Below are 25,372 nucleotides of genomic sequence, written 5' to 3'. Positions count from 1 at the left end.
CAGTTTGACGCAGCTGAGCTTCTTAGATTTCACTGTGTTTGTCTTTCTTGTATTTTCTACAAAATGTTGTTATATTTGCTTGCCAATATATGTATATTTTTTACAGCTCTTACCTAACACAAAGGATAGCTGTATGATTTATTGCAAACGCATGTGGATATAATCTTTAATTAAATGCCCAAACCCACCTTTACTTTGAGTGAAGTAACCATAAAGTGCCTGCACTTTGGGAAACCTGCACGCCAGCTTATATAAATTTGACTGCACTTCTCCCAAGAAACATCACATCTTTATTTATTTTTATTCCTCAAACACAAAGTTGTACAAACGAGTGGAATCTGTGTGGCTGTTATGACTTGTTTGGGTATTATTCTGGTCTGAGAGGCATTTGCATAAACCGCAAAATCTGCTTGTTTTGAATTAGCATTTTTTGCTGTTGACGCTGATGTTTATTTTTCTTTTTTGGGTGTTCAGGTCCGGCCAATAATTTCATTGGCTTCAGGCCACTCATCTCTGGTGTTTTGTCTGGCCCTTGGGCTGTTTTTACAAAATATTTCAGCGAGCCAACTTGCATGTCTTACTTTTTTACATATTTTTATGTGAGGCAGCACAAAAGTGATATATTCGTGGATTTAAATCTGTGTTTTGTTATTTTTTCAGGCCGCAACCTGCTGCTGGGCAAGTGCAGATAAAAGTGTGGCGAATTGGGGGAGACTGCCTTTTGCCTCTTGCCATCTGGCATCTTGTATATTTATCTTTATTAGCCATTCACCGATGCGTGACTCAAAAAATGAGCCAGACTAACACATAAACTTTTGCCAGCATGCAAAAATTAGATAGGGGCGGGCCACGCCCACATCTCACACAGACAATGGCCAACTTAATAAGTTATCAATCAAATTTCGTCAATCGTTTCGGGTCAAAGCAATCAATTTGCGTGATAAAGTCAAATGCCGAACAGCATCCGGTGAAGGATATCTTTCATCTGCCACGCCCCTTGCCCCAACTAGCCCGTTCGCCCATTTTGGCCAACACTTTCCGCTCAATCCTCTCTTGGCCATCAGCTCTTGGCATTGTTTGTCTGACAGTTGTAAAGTGATTTGCTACGTGAATTGGGCGATGCCATTGGGATGTGGGGAAAATGGGTTATTTCTGATTTCTGGTTGGAGTTGAAGGTTACAAGCGATAGAATTGGAAAATATGATTTGTATACATTAAAAGATTTGATGTCAGCCATGGACAGCCGAAGATGATTTATATTGATATACAGTATGTGACAGAAGATGTATTATTTTTACTCCGCCAGAGAGCTTTTGTCCAAAACGGAATAAATGAATAATATATTGATAATGCACTTTGCTGCTGCTCTAATTAGATCCCAGGGGAAATCGAGCCTCGAATATTTCAAATGCATGGAAATTAACAACTTACAATAAATAGTACACATAAAAGTGAGATCTGAATGTATTCTATAATTTGCTTAATTGCATATGCTTGCATATATAACTAATGACAACCTAAAGAACAATATAGAAACAAGTTTGAAACGACCCGTTTAAAACCTGACCCAATTTGTGTAGTCTGTAAAAAAGTAAAAGTTTATGCAAATAAAATCGTCAATGGAATAGCCGCTCATAAATAACAGTAAAGTAATCAACAAGGAACCATAAAAAGCTAAGGTTTCCCCAAAAAGTTTAAGTTTCATTTCAGAGCAAGCCATTTGATGGCCTCAGACATCTAGAGCCAATCACTGTTTGATGTCCGATTTCCTTTATTTAACCAGTTCCGTGCCAAATTATGCATAATACAATCATAATCATCGGCGTCTATAAATAAAGCGAACATCTAACCAGCAGAGCCAGAAACCCGCATCAGAATATTACAATACAAATGTTGTTCCAGCAAATCAGGCAATGATAAATAATCATAACAGACTGTTATGTTTACCAACAATCGAATCGACATTCCGGCATTCGATTTCCTGTTTATGCAACGAAGCCACCAAAGTTTTTCCCAATCGGAACTCATGGAGTTCTAATAAAAAGGCGATGGAAAAACTTGCCAGAAATCGCAGAAACTTTTAATGTCGAAGAGTTGAGCAAGTCGCAAACAAACAAAAATATGCTAATGGAAAAACATTCACAATGAAGCGTATAACGTATCCGAAGCTGAGAAAAAAAAACAGATTTAATTAAGCCGCAAAAACCGATTAAAAAGTTGACCAAATGCCAAAGGCCCAAAAAAAAAAAATAAAACAGCAAAACCAAATAAATAACAGACAACTAAAATATGGCACGTATTCCGGTATGTGATGTTCATGCTTATAAATAAGATGGGGCTTTAAAGACCTGTGATGCTGGTCAGTTTCGATGACGAACCGAAAATATGTGGGCAGATCACAAGATACATGTTAGTACAGTGCGTTTCAGACTGTTAAGGTGAAATAGTGAACTATCTTATGTGAAAAAGGGAAAACGTTACAGATTCTCGTATTGTTAAAAGGATAGTCATATGCTTATCCGCTAATTTTAAATTCACACTATATGGCTAATACGAAATGAAATATTGTTATCGCCACTGACTGTAGCCAAAATAGTTTGAGGAAGTGCTTGAAACGTGAGTGTTGGATTTTTTATCGATTGGCTCAGCAGAGGAGCCAAGGTCAGCATCCCAGGTAATAAGTCAAATGACAACTAATCAATATCAGGCGAGTCATCGGCAAAAAAGTCTTATAAATTATGCGGCCCGTTGAGTGAAATCCCTTGAGGGAGAACTCAAGCGATTCTCGTGTATCTTCAAGGGCCAAGTCGATGAAGAAACGGATAGAAAGGGTTGTAGATGCGAGCTGTGTGAAGTGTGACCAGCCAAGTGAGTTGTAAGCAAATGGCCGCACCTGTCGCTTATGCTTATGACAAGTAGCCAAGTCGGACTGATGTTGCCCAATGGGTTATGTTCCAGGTGCTGCTATTTTGGGGTTTCCCGCCATCTATTCATCCGACATCCCAACTCTTTTTTATTCCTTCTCGGTCTGGCTGCTGTCCCCAAGCAAATAAACTTAAGTGCATTGGCTCGTAAGCTTCAGCTCGACTTGAGTGCTTGTTAAATGTAAAGCATGTATGTTCGTAGATATTTTAGAGTCGGAAATGCGTTCGGGTTCATTTGTTGGGGAAGCTGTAGGATTTCGGGCTGCCTAGCAGCTTCTAAATTGGTCCTGAAATGCGTAGAAGTACATTGATGTAAGTGTCATCGGTGACACACAAATTGGGCGAAGGGAGCAAGGAAACAAATTGAGTTAATGCAAAGACAAGGAAATTGAATTAATGATTCTATTCACGAGAATAACAGCTGTTTATAAACAAAAAACATGTACATGTAACATGTACAACTATTACAATACACTCACAAGCTCTCTTCATTCACACCTGTGCAGTTTGGGATGAAAAAGCTGCTGCAATTTGTATCTGCATGTCCCAAATCACTTTCTTCAACCTGCAACTCTCTCATCATTTGCCGCACTTATGTCGGATCATTAGTGCAAAGTATTTCTTTTATCTGGCGATCAAAGAAATTAACTAATTTGCTGGCATTTGTGCGGCAGCGCCGAGTGAGATTGCCATTGACATTGAAAGTCGTGCCAAATGTTAATTAAGTTCAGCAGTAACATAAAAATAATAACCCGATAAAAAAAGCGAGCGGGCTCGCACAATGAAGACATCAAAAAGCATTACAAAAATGTAACAGCAAAGTAAAAAAAGAAGATGCGAAGGCAGTGAAAATAGCAGAAACACAAAGCGGAGCAGATGGACTTCACTTCACTTTTGCTATCTTTTTGCTACACTTTTGTTTTTCTACCGCCGCGGCTCGCAGATGAAAGCAAAATTTCACTGAGTGTCAGTGAAATGAACTGGAGTGAACTGGGAATGAACCGCAGTGATCCGGCGATGAACTGCCCTGAACCGAAAATGAACCAAAGTAAGCCGCAATTACGCAGAATAACAGTATTTTCATATTTATGGTACCATTTTGCCTCGATTTTTCGTTGTTTCCGCTGTAATGACAGTGCAATTTATGATAATTTCTGGCCAAGGCCATCGCGCAATAAACATAAATTTTTGCAAAGAGCCAGCCTTTAAAAATGAAAATAGTACAGCAGAGAGCATCAGAAACAAAAGCAAGTCGAGAAGAGGTCGAAACCGTTGATAAATGTTTGCCTTTGGGGCCAAACTGGGTAAATGTAACCGTACAAATTTACTCTTTGTCAAATTATATTGAAACTAATAAATTTGACAGGCCATAACGAGCTCCAGGTTGGGCGGAGACCCATACCGAAATTGACTTGTCAATGGTTCATTTTGGTTTTTATTTTCCATGTTTCGTTTTCTTGTTGTGGTTCAGTTCATTGTGTGAAACAAGTGAAAGTGTCAACGCCATGGAAAATGATAAATGACTGAAGGAATATGCCGGCAGATGGTGGAGAAGGGGGTGCAGATGGGTAGAGAGTGGCGGAGGAGAAAGGCAGGGGCAGGTTACTGTCCAATGCGGCGTATACGTTATTTATGTCCTGCGTAAAAAACTGCAGAGGGAAATGGCGTTATGCAAGCGTAGCTGCAAACTAACAAGTACATTGTGAAATTGAGAAATATCGAGACAAAATAGCTTCATTTAAGGAGACTTCTAAATTTAGTTCAGATTTAAATTTGTAAATCAATCTGAATTCATAATAAATACCCAAGTAGCTCTTACTTCGCAGGGATTTCACTAAATCTTTTAGTTTTCAAAAGCCAGCATTTGCCTTAATAGTTATGAATAGCCTACTGGCGACCCATAAAAGAATCCTGTCGCGTTTTCACTGGGGTCACACATTGTAATAAAGTAAATATGCCAAAAGGGACGCGGCTGAAAGAGGGTCCTTATCTGGGAGGACTAGAGCACGACACCCAGATAACCCAGCCACAAAACTCATGGCGAACGCGTGCTCGGAATAATGAACAGAGTTTCGAGGAAATGGTTAGTGGGCTAAGGGGGATGCTGCGTTAACTGGGTGGGGGAATTATTTGCCAACAGTTGTCAGTCTAAATAGGAGCACACTCATGCAGAGGTAGCTTAAATGCAAAATAGGATCCTTGCATTTAACCTTGCGAAATCGCATTTGTAAACTACAAATGTATAATTACGCTACGCACTTGCCGCAGAGTGGGTGGAATGCGACTTGCTAATTTGCAGATCTTCTGAGCTGTTTGTCGACATCGTCGAGTGCTAATTTTCGTGGCCAACTGTTTGCCCACTCACGATTCTTTGAGAAAGTCTCGCAAAAAATCTTTCAAAAGCATATCGTTGTGAAGGTGCTAAAGCTGCGCCCTGAAATGTTTGCTCTGCAGATTCGCGCGGTGAAACGAGATGAAATCTATTCAGCGTAAAAATGTCTTCTTAATGAGCAACACAGAAAAAGATCTTCGAAAAGACCTTTAGTTGTCAACGGGGAGACAAGATTTCTTCAAAATGATTTCTCTAATTTGATTGGCAAATGAAGGGTCTCTCAAGGAAAGTGTTTAGATAATACTTTCGACTTTGTCTTGGGACTATAAGATATTAATTTATAAAATCTTTTTATGTGTTGTTGGTTTAATATCACCAACTGTTTTCTCACCTGCCTCCGTAGAGATAAAAGAGTCATAACAAATATGGGAACACGAAATTCAGAGCACTGCGTTGGCCCGCAACCAAAGGGCCCAACTTAGGCCTAAAGTCGAGTCTTTGACCCGATCTCTGGCGGCGTTGGCAAACAGCACCGCCCCTCTTCAGTCCACCCACTGGTTGGCAATCAAAAGCATCGTTTGTTTTGGACTCATAGACTCTTCAACTAAGCGAGATGGTACAATGAACTTTGCTAGACCGAGCTGAGTGGGAGATTTGGTGGGGTTGGCAGGAGCGGTAAGGCTTGTCGACTTGTGTAATGCAAGGCAAGCAGAAACAGCTCAGAAAAAAAGGGGTTACCCCGCGAAAACGCAAACAGGGGAAGGATGCACTGTGAAAAATGGAACTCCTTGTATGCACCCATAGACAAATATTTCATTGATAACAAAAAACCAATTGCAGACAGAAATAAATAATTTATCAATGATTATAGTGTGACCCGACTATCATTTGACAACGCTTAGAATAAAATAGGTTCTTTTTTTTGAAACTGTTCAAATAATGAACTCAATTTTTTCTCAGTGCTGCGTCTGCTTCTTCTTTTTGCTGCGTCGACTGCGGCTGTTTGCATTTAAATTTTTCACATTCAATTCATTTGAGGCTCGGCAGAGCACACACAAAAAAATGTTCAGTAGAAGAAGAAAACAGCAAACAAAGTTACAAAGGCGCAGGGGCAACGAGTGGGGAGCGACGGGGGGCCAAGTTAAATGCTGCAAAAATGAAGCTAATACTTATGTTGCAAGTTGCAACTAGGGCCACTCCGACCCGTTCTGCGCCCCCACTTTCGCATATATCCCTCACCTGCGATGACTTGCGGGCTTCACATCATCATCCACATCATACTTTTTTCATTTGGCTTTTCACCTATTGTTTACGCCCTCCGGTGTATTGTGTGGGCGTGGCAAACACATGAGAATCCAACGGCCCGGCTAAAGTGTGTGTGTGTTTGTTTTGTTTGTGCGTGTTCCCATTTTATTCATTTCGCTAGCTTGCTCTTTTGAGAGAGGGGCGGCTGCTCCCCTTGCGGTCGTTTCCAGCCTCCAAACGGTCCAACGCCATCATTTCGAGGAAGCCAACGCGCATTTTTCACATGAGCTAATGACCAAAGGGGAGTCTCAGGTGGGATAGAGGAGTAGTTAGAGTGACCAGAGGCCGACTAGAAGTACTAAAATGGTAAGCAACTGGGACTTGGTATGCATAATTCGGTATAAGGGATATATATTGAAATAAATGTTGCAAGAGCTTGTTCAAACCGGTAGCTTTTAAGAATCGTGTTACCAAGATTTCATGTTTTCAAGAATCAACACTCTCGGCAAGCGTCTGAAACGAATAAGGTGAACATATCCCCCTAGTTAAGCCATTATGCCTTGAACTCTTTTTCCGGTTGCAAATTGAAACATTTCTGCACTTGCTTTTACAGAGAGTTTGGGTTTTACTCGCTTTTCTTTTTGCTAGATCTCTTTTTTCCGCACCTGAGCGAGAGCCCGAGTACCGTACTCTTTGCAACTGGCTAACAAGCCAACTATGTGTAGCTAACGTTCAAATGGGCACACACAGCCAACAACAGAAATGTCAGCGGAATCGGAATCAGGATGGGTACCAGACTCAGACTCCCACTTTTGGCCAAAACCCCTTGCAGTTGGCTCTATTTCAGCGGCAGAATTGCCATGTGTATGGATGTGTACGTATGTGCATAGAGAAGGCCACAACGGTAAATCATCACGGACACTCGCAACGCACACAGAGAGATGCACTCAACTAACAAACACACGCAAACCTCGCGGTTTGATGACGACAAAACTCGCCAGTCGCCACCGACTATCCCCATCACCTTTTACATGCTGTTCGGCACAGTTCAATGTGTATTTATACGAGTAAAAGGAAGAAAAGAGGATGTGATGTGGGTACCACGAATAGAAAATACCCTTATGCAACCTTTAATATTCAGCAGTAATTAAACCAATTTAACATTTGTAGAATAGCAAGGGCATGAGTATGGCTACTAATTGAATCTCCAATAATAATTTGTGTGGCCATAACTGCATTTGAGTACAGAGAGAGGTCATAACCTCTGCCACTGCTGTCTTATATTAGCTGAATAAATTCCATAAAATAGTGATATTTTCCCAAGAAACTTTAAATTGTGGAAAGATAAAGTTATCTTTTGAGTGCCTTAGCTGCCCCTCCAAGTGCTTCTTTGGGTCCACTTGAGCTCAGCTCTCCATCAAAACCATAATACTCCGGCCACTCAAGGCCATCAAAAGAGAGAGAGGGCAGTGTGCGAGCGGGAAGGGGAGAGGCTGGAGCAGAAAGAGAGGGATAAAAAGAAAACAGTTCGATTGAATGTCTTTTATATGTGGGTCAGTAATGCAGCCGACGTCGACTGAGGCCGAGAACGGTTAAGCAAACAAGTGAGTGGAACTTGGGTGGACAAGTGCCAGTGCCCATGGTCCCGAAAAGGGGGCGGCGGCCGCAAGAGGGCGTGGCCGGTGGGGAAAACTTGTTTTTAATCGTTGTCAATGGCCCAAAACGTCGAGTGTCCCGTTCGCCGTCGGCAGCTGTGGAAGTTCAGGAAGAGAGCACCGGAAGAAAATCTAGCTAAAGTATCTCGTTTAAGTTCAGTTATGACCAGATTACTATCTTTTTGCGAGTTCAGATGCTGACTTATTATTCAAAAAGAAACAATTGTATGTCAATTGTTATTTAAACATTAAAGGCTTGCACTTATAACGTTGTGTTTTCTTTCTGTGCAGGCACATAAGAAGTAAAAACATTTTGAGGGGCAAGGAGGGAGTTCTGGGGCAATTTGCAGGCCAATTTTCAGGCTGCGCTGCAGTTGGGGACTTGTTTTCCGTGGCGCAAACAGGTTGCACTGTTAGCTGCACTGATTTCGTTCGATGGCTGATCGCCGTAAATCAAAGAGTGTCCCCCGCCGAATGGCTCATGTCAAATGGAATAATTACACAAGTGGCACAGTTTTTTTCCCCATTTCGCCGGTGAAAGATATCGATGGCGATAAATGTGTCGGCTTTAATATGGCTGTATTTAGCCACATGAATCACTAACTGAAACCGTTTACGCTTAGTTATAGTCGTGCATACACATAAACATTTAATCGTGACTGCACACACTGGTTTGTTTCGGGAATTTTCAGTATTTCAGCTTTTCAGTGCCTTGCTTTTGAATTTCCAAATGATTGCCTGCAATTTAGTTCGTGCTGGTCGATTTCAGCCTTTTTGTTGGCTCCCCTTGCATTTGATTTTGGTTGATTTTTTCTCGATTTCCATGGTATTTAATACGCATGACTTCAGCTTTGGCTTTGTTATTTATTTACGAGTATGTTGTAACTCCTGTCGCGTCTGTATTAAGTGTTGGAAACCCTTTTTGGCTATCGATTGGATGATGTAAGCGAAGTTGTTGGCAAGCTGGCTAAATTAAATCAGCAGCATATAGCTGAATAATTCCCTTTATCAATCAGCAGCAAAAGGAATGCTATGCATGTTTACAAGTTCTTTATATTATTGTGCTATTTTAAAGTTCTTTGTGGCCAACAAAAAATGGCATATATGATATTTATAAGTGGAAATGCCTGAAATGTTAATGAAATTAACCATGGGCTTACTATTTTCATTTCGAAGCATAGTTGCTTTGCAAGCTACCATTGTAGCCAAGTTTATTGCAATTTATTTATTTACCAGGCACTAAATATGTCCAGGAGACGTTCATTTCTAGACCACGTTCCTCTAATTCTAATTGTTTATTCCTATGCTGCTGTCCATATCAATTGCTGCTTAATGAGGTCCATATAAATTGCATTCCCCCAGCTCATTTCGTTCCGGAATATGTTGGCCTCTGGGGTCCCTGGCGTCCCAAATACACAGGAATAAGTGCAGTCGACTTGCAAGTTCCAAATGCCAATCTTCCCCAGGCAGACGGAGCAACTGTGTTTATACATTCGACTCGCATTTCCAATGGCAAGCTGAACAAGTCTATTGAAATCGGAATCGGAGAATGAAGCCAAGTTGAAAAACGGCCTCAAATAGGCATATAAACATCGGCAAATTGCCAATGGAGTAAACGGCGGCACGGCATCCTCATCTCAGTTACCGCATCATCAAACATCGTTATTATGTCTTGGCCAACTCGAACTGAAGAAAACCCGAAAAAAAACGAGTCAATCGAGTTGGGGCATTGTATTTAGGTGTGCACGTATGTGTTTGGGTCCAGAGCTACGAGCAACTGACCAACAAGCAAGTTGCTGAGCGTAACTAAATGCCCAAAATACCCAAAATCAAAAAGCGTGGCATCCAACACTCGTGGCCATTAACGGTTAATCTGGGCTCTTCACCAATTTACGCGCCATACGCCGGTCGAATCTGCCAATCCATGTCACATACCAAACTACATTACTTATGAGCGGGCCTCTTTACACTCGACAAAAGAGGGGAAAAGTAGCCGAAGTGGGGCGAAAATCGAAAGCATTTCAAATGGATTAACTTTGAAGACACCTTTGTGTTAAGTGATTTCGATCAACTGGGGCCATTTTGCTGGAAACCATATTCAATGGCCAGTTATAGGTATTTTTCGTTAAAAAGTTTATCTTTGTGGTGGATAATTTGATTTTGCCAGTGTAACTGGCCGCCCGGCATTTGAGTCAGAATCCCCAAGTGCCATTCCGCAGTGACATGACCTGACCTTCTGGCGGCATTCCTCTGGCAATTAGCCGCGTTTATGGCTCTGTTTTGTTGCCACTTTACCATTTGCCATTTTGCCAGTTGCCGTTGACGCAGCTTCTGTTGTTCTGTTGTTCTGCAGTTAAATGTTGCATGCCACATTTGGCACACATGACAAGCGACATGTGTTTCTGATATGCCAATAGCGAATGGACATGTCCGCCCCCCATTTTTCGCCCCTTGAAAGGCCACGCCCCCTGCGGCTGGGCGACCATTATGGCTAATTAATGAATTTCGCACTCGATTTTCCGGGGCGCTTTTCCCGACATCCCGTCGTCGGCTCCTTAATTGGTTATTTATTTTGTTTTATGCGCAATTTTAGTGTTTCTCTAGTGTGTAGCTCGAATATTTGTAATTTTAATTTGGTTTTCCTCTCGGGTTTCTCGATTTTTTCGCCGTCTTAGCGGGGTCATTGGGCTAAAAATTAATGGCCCAGCTTAATGGGTCATTTAAGAGACGTTCGTAAAAGTGACACACACTCGTAATTAGCTGAAATCTCTTTGGGAGCGCAGTGGGTCAACGTTGGGGTCAGTGTGGAGATTGGCTCTAAATTTTGGTTCAAATTTAATGGACTTGCTTAGAGGGTTTACCTGCTGTTGTGTTTTTTTACGTGGTGCTGTCTGTTTAAAGGCGCTTACCTAGAAAGAAAGAAATGAAAGGAAAATTAATGCATGTTCAAACACATACATATACCAAATATGAGTTACTAAAATCGATATTATTTTCTTTTCTTTTTTTTTTTATATAATTTTCCTAAAAAAACATGCTAAAGTTCCATTGTTCACTTTTTCAGTTTTCGAATAGTCCCGAAATCTGCATGAAAATGGACCCAGCCATTGAAGCATTTTCCACTTGAAAATTCTGCCATCAAAAATCCAAATTGAAATTTCCATCTTGGGCTCAAAATGACAACAACAATAAAAACAATTTGACGTTGCATAACACTTAATGACAAAAGGGTAAGAGTGTGCTCGCCAGAAGAGAGCTACCGGCATATGGCAAAAACAAAAAAAAAGAAAATGCATACATTTTTCGTGCAATATGCATATTAAATTCAATAAATTTCCTGCACAGACGACAGCCAGTAAGTGGGCGGTAAACGGGGGCGGGGCAGACAAGCTGCCGACAGTGAGCTTTGGCTAAAGGATATGCACAAGGATAACAGCTCAAATTGATAGACATTTATATATATAGCGAGCCAGGAAAGACGATAGATGCGACTGCACAGGGAGTAAAAATCAAGAATTGGGTACTTTAGATATCCATTTCACAAGATGATTGTCCGGATAACTGCCGTATAAAAATCGAAATAAAAAGTTTAAGTGCGCTTTAAATTAAGAGCAAACACCCTCAGGGCTGAGAACTACCCAACTAAATGGTTTCATATTTTTTTCCCAGTGTCCGATTGTCAAACACTTTTGCTCTTTTCACCCGAGCGACAAAGTTTATTTAGCCCTTGACTTGGGAATTTTTCAAATTTTTCCAGCCTTCTCGTCCTTGAAGGAGTACGAAGTGAAAAAGGACACTCGGAAAGGTGAGTGGTGAGTGGCAATGGGGCGGTGAAGCGAAGGCAATATGATGATGCACTAAAAATAGTTGGGCGAAATGCATGATGATTTCTGCATTTCCATCGAACCAATAATCACAAGAATTCCCCGCTGTTTGTGGCTAATAATAGAGCAGCCAAACCCGCTGCCACGCCCATTCCCACGACTGCCAGCCTCCGCAACTCGATCTCGAAAATTCGCGGAACATTTAATTAAATAACAGCAAACAAAGAGAAGGGAAAACTGGATGCGCGCATTCATGGCTTTGTGCCCCGCTTCCGATTGCTTTTGCTGCACAAAAATAGTTGCGACTCAAAATTGCTAAATTCAAAATAACAAATTGCATTGCTAGCCAGTGTCCTTCGCCGGCGCATCCCCCCTTTCCACTGCATCCATCCGATGTGATTTTGTTGTTTTCATTGCCTTTCAATAGCTGCGCTGCGGTCATCAACTTTTGCCGATTGGCAGGCGGCAACCGCAATTGGATCTGCTGCTGCTGCTGTCCAAAGCTGCGACTGGACGATAGTGGGCTCCATCCCGAAAAACCAAAGGGGGGAGGGGGGATAAACGTGGCAAATGGCCACGAAACAAAGCAACTTCTCCCGGTGCCAGGGGCGTCGTTAGCGAAAATTTATAACATAGAAAAGGCGAGCTAGCGATACCAATTCTGCGGCTGACTGTCGAGGATTCGATGGACGGCTGAGTTCCAATCAATGGTCAATGAAGGTGCAGGAAATGGGTTCCTTGCCCGGCCATCTGCTGGGGATTCGATTGAACTTACAGATTGGTGGGCGTATTCAATTTGGAATAGGAAGAAGCACGAGCTTAATTGTGAGCTTCCGGTCTACTTAAGTCGATTTGGGACACTTAACGTTACAGGTTGCATTGGAATCCGAGTTTTATTTAAGTATGCGCAACTATTACTTCTTAAATGTCAGTCCTATAAAATCCATATTCTCTCTAACCATCAGCCACTACGTATTATTTCGCCAGCACTACAAGATCTAATCTGTGAATTCATCGGGCCTTTAAGGGCCTCTTTTGGCCAGCCCCCCACTTGCAGCTCCCCGGATTGCACTCCATAAAGGGCTTAAATACACTTTTCTTTGGGCCCCACTACATGTGAGCGCGCCGCTCCATCTTTCTATTGCGCAATCATAAATCAAGGCGCCCGGTCACCGCCCACTTTTGATGTCCGTTGTAATCCGGGGCTTAACATTCTCCACATTGTGCTGGGAGTTGTGCCTTGCAGTTCTCCATCCGCAGTTGGCAATTCGGGCACATGTGGAGGCGAATCCGAGTTGCCAGCCCCCAAAATGCTGACAGCGGCTTAGAGACTCCGGCTCTGCGGGCTTCTTTGGTCTGGACCGCGAATGCAATTAAATAGAATATATCGCCGCCTCACAAGGTCGCCTGCTGCCTGTCGCCCGTTTCCTGCGGTTGCAGAATGCCCACCCTTTGGGCCTTTTGGACTGGCCAAAGCCGAAACCGAAACTCAGCCGACTGGCAATAACTCAGGGAGTTCCTGCTGCTGGATATGGTATTTTTCTCCAGTTTTTCGGCCGCTTGTTAAGTAATTTTGTTAATAGCTGCACCAGCAGCAGCGGCTTCAATAAATCTTTTGTACGGCTGCCACAATTCGTTGCACATTTCATGCTCTCTTTGCCAGTGGCTCTTGGGCTATAACTATTAAATGGAAACTAGTTCACTCCACTCTAGAAGGCTCAATCGAGTGCCAGCACCTCCCACAAGGCACAAGCCAAAGCGAAAAAACTGTGCAAATAAAACTGCCGGCAAATATCTGAAATAAAATAAAACTAAAATCGCTGCACGCATGCGAACGACTGCGAAAAGACCAAATTACTCGGCTGACTTTCTCCAATTTTAGCCAGCTTCGATTGCAACAATACAGGCAACCAACCACCAACCAGTCGGCGAATAACAATACCACAAATTATAACTTTGTCTTGCCAACTCAGAATAAACACGGCGGAGGGAAAACAACAAGTGCATCGGGCTGCCTACTAATTTCTCTACTCTTTCCGGGGAGAGTACTTCGATTTTGAATTTTCCATTTTCCCATCGATTCGTGGCAGTCTTAGAAGACACGATCGATCGTCTGTGATCCCTGACTTTAAGATGTAGACTTCTAAAGTATATTTTTTTGTATCGTGAATATGACGTGCACGACTGCGCTTACGTTAAAATTCATTTAAAATTAAAGGGGTTAATTTTAAACATATTATTTCTATATCCTGCTAAAAACCAGCTAGCTCGTTGGCAGTTTTTCCAGTTAGTGACCCTTGTCTGACGTGCCGGAAACGGATTTGGAGTTGCTTTTGTTTTCGCTGTTGTTTTGCGAGCTGATTGCAGCGATTACTGGCTGTCACCCTTTTTTCTTGGGTTTCGCCTCTGTCGTAATTTACACCTGTTGCACCTGCTGAAAAAGCTTAACACACACAGGAGCTTACACAAATTTTCAGGCCAACATGGGCCAACTGTCGTGGTCGCGGAGACACGAGTCTTGGCTAAATGGAATTTAATTATAAAATAATTACACGCTCATTCGCTGGGCTCGCTTTAATTGTTTGACGTTTGCTTAATTTGGCTCATTAGAAACTATGTTTTGTGGCTTTTCGCTGCTGCTGCTGCTGCCTTCAGCGATTTTCCATTTGGGTCATTTGGACTCGCATATTTTTCCTGGCAGTTGGCTTTTTTTCGAAACCCATTTAAATTGGTTTAGTTCTGAGACTGCGTTTGTTTTATTTGCTAACTTTTCGGTATGTGTACTTCATTAAAATCGGTCGGTTTTTGCTCGACTCTAGTATGTGGCAAGGTGAGCCAGGAAATAAATTAAATGCGAAAAGCCACAGAAAATTGCTGACTTAATTGTTGCGCATACGCAGCGTTGCACAAGGCACTTCAGGTTGGGGTTCAGCCAAAGCCGCTTAGCCTTTGTTTTATTTTGCGTGTCGGTCTGTGAATCGAAATCGGTTTGAGTCGATTTAGTTGGGATTGTTTCGATTTGCCTTGGGCATTGTTGTGTTCTGGCTCTCGATTAAATGTCGTTGGTTCGATTTATGAACACAGCATGCAGTTTGAGTTGTATTCAGGTCTACACGGTTGTCGAACAAATCTGCAATTTGCCGAGCACTTTCGCACATCGTAATTGAAAATAATTATTTGCCTAAGCTGATTAGTTTAAGCCAATTCTTACTTAAACCAATTCTGACCAATTTAATTAGGAGCCTCTTTTTAGTATGTCCAAGTGCATTCATATTGATATAAATGATTTGTTTAATTGATCAACAGAACAGAGTATATATATATATATTCTTTGTTGAATCTTTTATCTCAGAACCCCCCATTAGTTGTGGGTTAGTTTATAAGCTCCCCTTTTATTCATTGGCCATTCTCATCACTTGGCTCCTCTATTTCACTTATCTGCTAATTAACTAATTGGCACAGCCAAATTCAATTGCAATTCGGCGAATCGAAGAACAGAATATCCGTGGCCGAGTAATTGAGGTCTCCAATATATATGGCTATGGAAATAGAATCGGAGGCGCAACGGGAAATGGGATCGTAACGGGAATTGGCCGACTCAATACGCTGATTGATTGTGAATAATCAATGGGTGGATGGATGGTTATGAATCGGGGGGCGGACATATGTAGTGCCTGGATGCATAACTAAATTAGGCAACGCCGCGAACGTGAGGGGCATTCCAGATATCAGATATATAGGGGAATGGTTCTCTTCCGCTGCCGACCACATCTAAGTCGAGTTATGTAATAAAAGATTTGGCAAAGTCCGGTGATATATTAAGCAGTCAGCAGTCGCCATTCCTGTCTGGGTGCATTCATATCCAGAGAAATGGCGCACAATGAAATGAAATATGAGCGTGGGGATTTCCCCAGTTAACTTGGCCAAGCGAATTGTCAGCGAAAAATGTTTTTGGAGATGAAATGGTGTGCATGAGAGGGGAAGGGGGGAGGGGAAACTAACCGAACGGAAGCACAACGGCCACCTTAATGACAGAACACCCAGCACAGTGCTGGCCAAAAGTTACCAGCCAACTTCAACCAATGCTGGAGCGCATTGGCAGTGACGATGGACTTATTTAACGGACTGTTTGCGGGTAGACAAAGCGATGAACATGGATAAGTAAGCATAACAAAGGCAGTTAGTTCTGCTGATGTGACAAGCTCAATTTATTCACACGATTTTCATACCAAGACGGTTGACTTGCTATGGCTTAGAGGGTTAGTTAAGGTTTGCTTTGCTTACTTCTTTAATTTATTAGTAAATGAATTTGAATCTTTAATTTATAGAGCTTAAAGTAATAACCCACTGTTAACCTCGATTTTCCACCATTAAAATTCGATTTGGTTTGTATGGAGTGGACCAAAAGGATTTTCGTAATACGGCTAATTGAAATCGCAATTAGCCGAAACATTTTGAGCTCCATCGGTGCTGTCTTCCCCCACCATCCGCCCCCCTTTGGCGTTCTACTCTGTGTGTGGCTCTCTAATTAACACGCTTTTTTAATTATTAATTGCTGCACTTAATTTATTGGCAACACTGGAGACCCCGCCGAACATCCTACGTCATCCTACGCCGCAAAAAGCTAAGGGAAAACCATTTAACCCCGCTTCGTAGGCAAAGGCACAAATTGCAATTTGTTTCAAGTGTCCTGGCGGCAGGACAAAGTTTCTCCTTATGCTTTTGTGTGTCCTTGGAGGAAGTGGGTGGGCAAACTGAGGGTAAAACTATCTGCTAACTGTGATTTTTGTGCCTCAAAAAGTTGCAATTTGTCTTTTTACCTTTGCTCTATCGCCGCCTTTGTTGCACTTCCTTATTTCTTGTTCTACTTTTAGTTCTTTTTTCGGCTTTCTTGTATTCTTGTTGAAAAATAAATTGAATTGTAAGTTGAAAGTTTTGCCATATGGATTGCTGCTGGCCCCTCTTCAATTTGTGGGTTTTCTTCTCGTTTCTCGTTTTATTTGGAAATTAATTAAGTGTATGCAGTCAGCATAACGGTTGCTCCCAAGAACCGTAACCATTTCCCCACCACCATCACCATTTTCATTTTCATTCTGATCTATTGATACAGAACATCAATTTTAGCTTTTATTTAGTTTCTTTTGGGGATTACCCGAATGGAATGAATTAAAATAATGCAAATGAGCCACAATACAAACAGTGTGGCTGGAAACCAGAAGGCAGATACCAGATAACAAAACTACAAAGTTTTTCATTTGGCTCTTCTTGTTTCCACATTTGGTTTCGTTTCTTCACCTCGATGAAGGAAAATGCCCTGCAGCATTCTAGATGGATGGTCGGATAAATGGACTGCAGCTGCACTTTTCGGGAAGAGTGGCTTTTGAAGTAGCCACCGGCGACAGAGTTTTCTTTTAATGAGTGGAGGAGTGGAGTGGTTTGAAATATGCTAAAAAGATTGGACAAAATTTTGGATGAGGGCGAAAAATAACAATGTTTTTTGGATATTAAAACAGGAAACAAATTTAGTTTTAGATTACTCCACTATAAAACGTTTATTAAACTTTTGTTATAAACGCTTTCCTTCAAATGTGAGATACTGATGATATTTTACTTTTAGTTCATATAAAAATTCATTGCTTATTCGACTTTAATGGGTTAAGTAGACTATTTAGTAGATTTATTTGGGTAAAATTACCGTTTAGTTCGGCATTATAGTGGAAGTGGCAATAAAAGTTTCAATTTCGCTCGAAAAATAATAAAAAAATAAGTTAAATCGTTCGTTTGTTTTGGCTTTATAGTTCAGGCATAAAAACGTAATTTCCTCCGGTTCTGTTCACATATAAAAGATATATTTCTGCACCGGATTAAACCGAAATTGAAATGAAATCTAAAGCAACCCAAACACAGATCGCTTAAAAAACCCTGGGTGCTGAAAAAAACCGTCCAGAGAACTAGGAGCAGAAGCAGATGCGAAACTGCCAACAGTTTTTCCCGAATAAAAGACCGAAAATTCCATGGCGACTGAAAATGCATTTTTCTGTCGCATTTCCTGCCCCAGCGTGGAGCATAAAATAACAGCAAAGCAACATAAACACGTGCCAGCCCAGTCTAATGTCGGCTATTTCCTGTTGGCCAAAACCGTAGGCCAAAAAAGGCGAAATAATAGGAAACGGCAGGAAAAACAGGCATGCATAAAAGCAAGCGTCACCGGCAGCAGTAAAAGAAGCGTGGAACGACAGTGAGAAGTTTGGTCAGGGATATTCTGGACCCAAGTTGGGGTCTTTTCCCGACAGCTTCCACCTCTCCTGCCACCTTTCCACTTTCCAAACCGCCACCAAGTGGTGGGCGCATCCAGGAAATGAGGGCACAAAAAAGGCCGCAGAATAAAGGAGGACAACTGCTGGAATGGCCAAGGGAATACCCTTTACAGTGAAAAAGCAACTACTGATGGGAAAGTCTTTCCCTGCAAGTTCAAAGATTCCAAGTAACAATTATAATAAAGAAGTAAAAGAAACATTTAAATCTCTGGGTTCTTAACTAACATAAGAGCTTTAAATAATTGCCTAAAATCTGAAAAAAAAAGTCTCAGAAAAAGGTAGATATGATAGAGAAACACCAACAAACAGTAGAAATACACAACAGCTAAGGCCAAAGCCACACTTGGTAACAAACAAACAAAAAAAACAGGTGGTTAGAAAGGGAAAGAAAAATATGTTAATAAACTCTGGGGGTGGGGGTTAGGCATAGCATAACGTGATAAACGCTGGATGAATGACCTCTCTCTTTATATAGCACTCCTCTTTTTTTCCTCCTGCCAACTACATTTGAGTCAAAAACAGATGACGGCGATGGATCTTAAAGGCACACAGAGGGAAAATGTATAGCTATCTTATCATATGCATCTTCAAGTGAAGTCTTATATAAAAGAAACTAATGGATTGAGATGTCTTCCCCCGGATAAGGAAACAAGTAATAGTTAGTATCTATAGTATCTATATTACTTTAATATAAATTTCCCCCAGTGTAGACCAGCATTATTATGCAGCTGCAGACTCGAAAAGTTTTTGCCACTGGCCATCCTTCTAATAGGCCAACAAAAATCTCAGCTGGATAATGATGCACTGACAACTGCAACTGCATGCTGCGTGTCCTGCCATCTCAGTCGCTCGCCCAGTTGCTGCCTCTTTCACTCAGCCGCTCGCCGTCTCTTTCTCTGTTTGTGGCAGTTACTTAGTTATGCATGCCTCTTCTACCACATCTTTTTGTTAGTTTGTCTGCATTGCTTCTTTCGAGTTCATTGCCGCGACTCATTCTCATTTTCTTCTCCACGTACATCTCTCTCAAACATTTTCCATTCGCTTCTGAGTGGCAGCATAGTCATTATTATCATAATGAACACTGGGATCATTATCACCTCAATGTGGGCCCTGTCTTCTTGGCTCACTCGACTACCCTTCAGCTTGTGTTCATTAGCCCAGTAAGCCCCACTCCTCGATCATAATTCAATTATCTGCAAGGGAACCCCTCCGACAGTGGGAAGAATCCGAGGAAGTGGTTGTGCGGCTTTGATGGCCCAAACACCAAGTTGGCCAAAGGAAATGGTTTATGACTTTTGGGGGAAACAGCTTGACTCGCAGATAGGTGGATTGTTAGGTTCTTGGAGTGCTGGGGAGCCATTTGATGGATGGTTGGAAATTAAAGTGCTCAAAGAAAATAAAGAAAGCATTACACTGCGTAAGTTACAACTATAAATTACTACTGATTTAACAGTATATAAGGAACATGCTATTGTGGGATCACTTCTTTATGTAATGAAGTTATTACCAATAAACAATGATTCCTACAAAACCTACAAAATTATAGAATAAGTTTCAAGGAGCAAGTGTGTGCGAATAATTGGGTTTTCGCTCAACCAGCCATACAAACCAAGCGTAAAGAAGTGATCTATAGACTTTATAAAGCAGTAAAATAATTACCGAGCAATCAAAAAATAATTCAACCATTAATTGCTATATCAACCACTGTACCTGCGGAATATGGTGGTACAGGTGGTGTTAGGCCGTCTTCATCAGTCAGGCACCCAGTTTCCTAGAAACCATAATTTGCACGCTTTCTTCTCAAAACCCAGACACGAGTCTCCAAATCCCCCGCTCCCCGCACGCCTTTCTCGAATTCTGGCCGCGGCTCTAACACATTTTCTAAATATTTTCGAGTTCACGATCAAGATCAACGAAAGAGAATACAAACTCGATTGCCGCTAATAGAGCCGCCGAAGATGCTGTGAGAAGTAAGGCGGAAATGGGGGCCTTACCTCTCTTCAATGTAAGGTATATATATATATATACATACATATATATTAGCCCCCTTCTTTGACTTTCATTTCTTCCTACAGTTAGACACTTTTATTGTGTTTCACATTACTTTTGTCTGTGCGAGTTTGTTTGCCATGCGTTTTGTTACTCGCTGTTTGTGTTTTTGTTTACTCGGACTTTTCCTGAATTTCTTTTTCGAGCGCAGATAACCATTTCTATAAGCAAAGTGCGATATTTCACAAGAGTCTCGCCGGAATCGAGTTGACTACAACAATACGTTGTACTTCTGAAGGAGTGTTTTTCTTTTTGGGAGCTCGTTGTTCTTTTGTTTTGCGTATTTTTGGCATTCCTTCTGATGCTTTTTGCAACTTTTCCCGGTTATTTTTACTTTGCAACTTCACGCAGAGTTTCCACCAAGGTCAGGGGCTCGACGAGCAGGGGGGGCACAAATTGCATTTGCAGAATCCAAATAATGATAAATCATTGCTCTGTGCATATTCTGATTTATTTCATACTTTTATGGTTGATTCTGAGGAAACCCCCCCCCCCGGAAAAACCACCGACTACGTCCCTTTGTGCCAAAATAGTTCTGTGTGTGTTTCAGGGTGAATTTGTTTAGTACCAACAAAAGCAAATATAAATTGCCATAGATTAAAGTTGCAATCGTGACTGGGATAAGCTGCAGAATGGAGAAATATCAGTGGAAAATGGAAGACTCCGGCAGAGAATCAAATTTAGTCTCAAATTACTCAAAGGCAACTTTCAATTGAGATAATAGAACCTGATTTGCATTAAAATGAATGGTAGAAGGCAGCATGCAAACCATTTCCCCAAATTGGAGGAGAAATGTTTGTTAATTTGACGACACACACGAACTAATAAAATTACTAAAAATATATATTTAATTATTGAATCAGAGGGCAGTGTTGTATTTTCATTACCAAGATTTTTCTTTGCCCTATTTTTTTCCCCGACAAAACCAAACTCAATTTTCATCAAGTGGAAAAACCTTTTCGGAATTAAATTAAGCTCTTAACACTGCGTGGAAATCGAAACAATGTGCCACGCTGGGCTCGGCTTTTCTTTCTTTCCCCATTTTCACACAGTCGAGGCTCGGGCCCGTTTCCTCTCGGAGATTTTGGTGGAAACTCGCCGGGCAGACACTTGTGCATATTAATTGCTTATTGAGCAGATTCTCCGCCTTCCGAAGTGAAACGAAAAACCACCGCCGCGGGAAAGAATTGTTTGGGAAAATCCTCGCGCATGAGGAAAGCCTTTTTTATTATTCTTTATCAGTTTCAATCACTGTATCGCAACTGGCACTTACAAACAGTGGGCACTCGCTAAGTTAAATTTGTGGCTAGAAAGTTATTGCACCGATGTGATGATTTGGTTTGCTGATATTGGTTTTTTACAACAGCAATGGAAAGTTTTATAGTAATGTGTGACTAATAATAAATATATATATTTTTTAGCCATTTAGCCAAATTTACATTGCTCTATATAACTTAAATAATATAGAATTGGTGTTCGTTGAGTTATCACTGTACTGGCCTCCGTTTTTCAGTTGTGGCCTTTATTCATTCACTTCGCCAGACTCGCCCCCCTGCAATTCTTCACCCAGGCATTCATTCATTCATTCTTTCATTCGTGCAAGTCTCCTTCTCACCTGTTTGTTTTGTTGTTTTTGTTGCTGTTGTTCCTGGCCCTGTCTCCCTCCCTCGCAGTCGTCCCGTCTCCCTTGCTCGCGTGCTGAAACAAGCGTTTTCCGGCCAAAAGGTAGATATTCTTATATTTTGTTGTTTTTTGGGGTGCCAGAGGTCGCGGGTTCGGTGGTTCGGGCCCTTTGTTGCAGCCACTTGTGCGCCTCTCCCTCGATATTTTCGTTTTTTTTTTGCTCGTCACTTGGCCCTTTACTGGTTGACAAAACGCCAAACGCTTGAAATTCCTTTATATCCGTTTTTATTTTCCCCCGTTTTATATTCGAATCTTTTTTTCAGTTAGCGCGCGGTTTTAAAATTTGGTTTATTTCCCTGTGTTTGGTCAAAATAAGAAAAGAAGAGGAAAAACGCAATGCTGTTACCGCTGCTGTTTGCTGTTTTTACTTTTGTTGTGTTGTTAACCTTTTCCGTTCTGTGCACGTGTTTGATTTTCCCTCTTGGCCATGTTGTTGCTGCTCTCGGCTTTGTGGCAACCTGTTTGCCATTGGAATGTTTTCGTGTGGTTTTCCCAAAGAATGAAAATTCGGCTGGAATGCCACGAGTAATAATTATGATTGCATTCGAAAATCTTTGTAATTTCCGGCCCAGTTTTTTGGCCTTTTATTTGTGAACACAATTATGTTTTTTTGGCTCGCATTTATCTAATCAAAGGAAATTCCTTGGTCATGGGGAAATTTTAAACGCAAAGCGACCTCAATTATTTAAGTTCATATGAAAAGGTGAATTGATAAAATGTTTTTATTACTGCACCACAAGCTCAATTGATTTTGAATTTCACCTAGTTGATATAAAATTTCAAAGTTAATTTTTAAATATGTGTTCTTGGAAAGTTTTTCTGTTTCCACGCTGCAAATCATTTTTCCAATTTACATTCAATTACGAAGGAGTATAAAACCGTTTGTGCCACATAATTATATGCAAACAAGCCGCCAAAGTTATTTCGATTTATTTACGTTTCGGGCAGAAGTATTTATCCAATTTTGCGCAACAATTTAAACAGCAAATAAACAAATCAATTAACGGCTTTCATACACTTTTGTTGGCATCAGAAGTCGGTCAATCTCTGAAGTCTGGCCATAAGTGTGCGCCTTAAATTTAATTAAGCCTTCTGCCGTCTTACTGCCTACTGGTTTGGTTTTCTTTCCCGCTTCTGGCTCCCCCGACTTTTCTCGATTTACTCGAGATCCAAAGATGGAGAGACGAGGTGCGATGCCTTGGGTTCTCCGGCTTTCTAAACTAAACCCCAAAGATCCACGCTCCGCTGGCGCTGCCCACTCGAGAGCAACAACAACAACAGCAACCAGCTAGACCCGCCGCCTAACGGTAAACCAAATGAAAAGCTCTATTGATAGAGGCGAGCCACTTGGCCAAAGTCGCTTCTTGGCCAAATCCACACCGTGCAGTATGGAGTACATATAGCGCGGCGACGTCACGGCGCGCGTTCAGGAATTCTGGACCAGCTGGAAACCGTTGTTCGCCGTCGCCGCCAAATCAAAGCCAAAATAATACAGAACTGGTTTTCGAACAGGAATGATGTGTTTTCTTTTTCTTGGTGGCATAGAATGCATGCTCGCAAGTGCAAATGATAAGCGGAAAAGCATGCAGAAATCAACACAAACACAAGCAACACATAAGATCACACACACGCACTCTCGTGATTTTCCTCTGGCGATTTCCCGGAAAAACTCCGTCGACGTTCGTAGCGCTTGGGCCTTAACAGGTGACTGAAAGCCAAGAATCGGGGCTCTGAAATCGAGCTCCAGTCCATGTTAGCGTTTAACAGCGACGCCGAACGAAGCGAAAGCAGCGACGCAGCAGAGAGACTTCGGCTTTTGGAGTGTTAACCGGCTTTTAACCCTCTGCTAACTTGGCTAACTGGCATTGCTTGCATGCCAAGTTAATGCTTAGTTATTTTCGGCTTTTTTCGGGGGTGCATTAAACCCTTGCTTAAACTCCGTTTTCGCCTTGCTTCACTGGCCAGACATGCAGGCCAATTTATTGGCTTCCAATTAGCTAACTAAATTACCCAAGTGGTAATAGTTTGGCCAGAGGAAGCAAAACTGTGCAAAGCGAACGCAAGCACTGTCATTAGCAAATAACTGTACGGTTTATTTAGCAATTTTTGATATAAATGTCATTTGTAATAAATAATGTGTCTCTTCGGGTTTAAACTAATGAACAGAATATTTAAAAAAGTAATGTATTATTTAATATTCATTAACAAGTAATTATTGATGCTGCTTGTGAGCTGTAACATAATAGACTTCCTTATTTTGTCAAATATCGTAAGTAACGTAACACTGTTAACTAACATAAACCACAAACCAATATCGTAGACGTAACAGGCGACTGCAACAACCGGCTTGCGTTTGCAGCGCTGCTAAGCCCGACAGTTAACAGAGACCACGCACCGCAGAAACGAGATAAAAAGTAAAATCTAAAGCAGACCGTAACTTACCCCCTGACCTATATATATGTATGCCAAACATGCTCATCCTCTCGGGGAATGAGCACCCACTAAAAAGGCAACAAAAAACAGGAACGACGCACGAAACTTTAAGCGCAACTAATTATGTGGGGGCAATATACGAGCATCTCTGCAGCTTTAAATAGTTGAGTGTTAAGAAAAGTCCCAGAAATACCTGAAATAATCCCCCAGTTCCCAGTTACCAGATTCCAGTTACCAGTTGCCAGCTCGAGTTGGGCTGCAAAGATTTAGCAAGTTTCGGAGAATGTGCAAGTTATGCGAATGCGTTTCTCCATAAACTAAAGCCCACCACCTTACTGCCTCCTTTACACTTTCTTACTCGCAAACTTTTCGAATATGCCAATCATAACTCGCAGTTTTCATGCATACAGCGATTTTTTATATGTCAGCATAGCCTTAACATGCTGCATTATTGAAGAAAGATACCTATTTTATTTGGAAACAAATATATCTTCGTTACATTTTGTATGTTTTGAATTTCGAAATAGAGTAGTCACTAGCTTCTTTGGGGCTTTTCTCCTCTTTTGCTGCTGTTATGCCTGGGATTATCTTATTTTGGCCTGAGTGAGTTGTGGCTGCCGTTGAGTGGAGGCCTCAAGGCTGCATTCCGCTTTTTATTGTCTTTTTGGGCCTCTGCTCGCTTTTCGGGCTCATCTTTGCTTTCCGCTCCCTCGCAGGTGACGTGGCCTATTAGCAGCGATAAAAGTCGGAGGCGCTCGACAACAAAAGGATATCCGCCTGAAGGAGCAGCGCCGGCAGGAAATGCCAACAGCACGTGTGTTGCCGTCTCTGTTGCGCTCGGTCGCCCCCTCTCCTTCTGTGGAATTATGGCTGAAAAATTAGCGCATTAAATATGTATGTAAACGACTGG

The 25,372-nt window shown here is 41.6% G+C and overlaps 1 protein-coding gene across 5 annotated transcripts in view; it reads right to left on the bottom strand.

The window, feature by feature from the left end:
* Positions 1 to 23,737, bottom strand: part of LOC117150946 — a 50,000-nt gene extending 26,263 nt beyond the window's left edge. For 2 of the 5 annotated variants that reach the window (XM_033318114.1, XM_033318118.1), the window contains exons 1-2: positions 23,664 to 23,737; positions 21,962 to 22,325 (exon numbers count right to left, since the gene is read on the bottom strand). The gene's annotated coding sequence lies outside the window, so the exon portion shown is untranslated. Of the gene's footprint in view, positions 1 to 21,961; positions 22,326 to 22,415; positions 22,533 to 23,657 lie in introns of those variants that run through there. The other 3 variants (XM_033318115.1, XM_033318119.1, XM_033318117.1) reach the window with 3 other exon arrangements.
* Between the last annotated feature and the right edge of the window lie 1,635 nt (positions 23,738 to 25,372).

The sequence above is a fragment of the Drosophila mauritiana genome, chromosome 2L, assembly GCF_004382145.1.
Source record: "Drosophila mauritiana strain mau12 chromosome 2L, ASM438214v1, whole genome shotgun sequence".
NCBI lineage: Eukaryota > Metazoa > Arthropoda > Insecta > Diptera > Drosophilidae > Drosophila > Drosophila mauritiana.
This window is presented reverse-complemented; position numbering and strand designations above follow the sequence as displayed.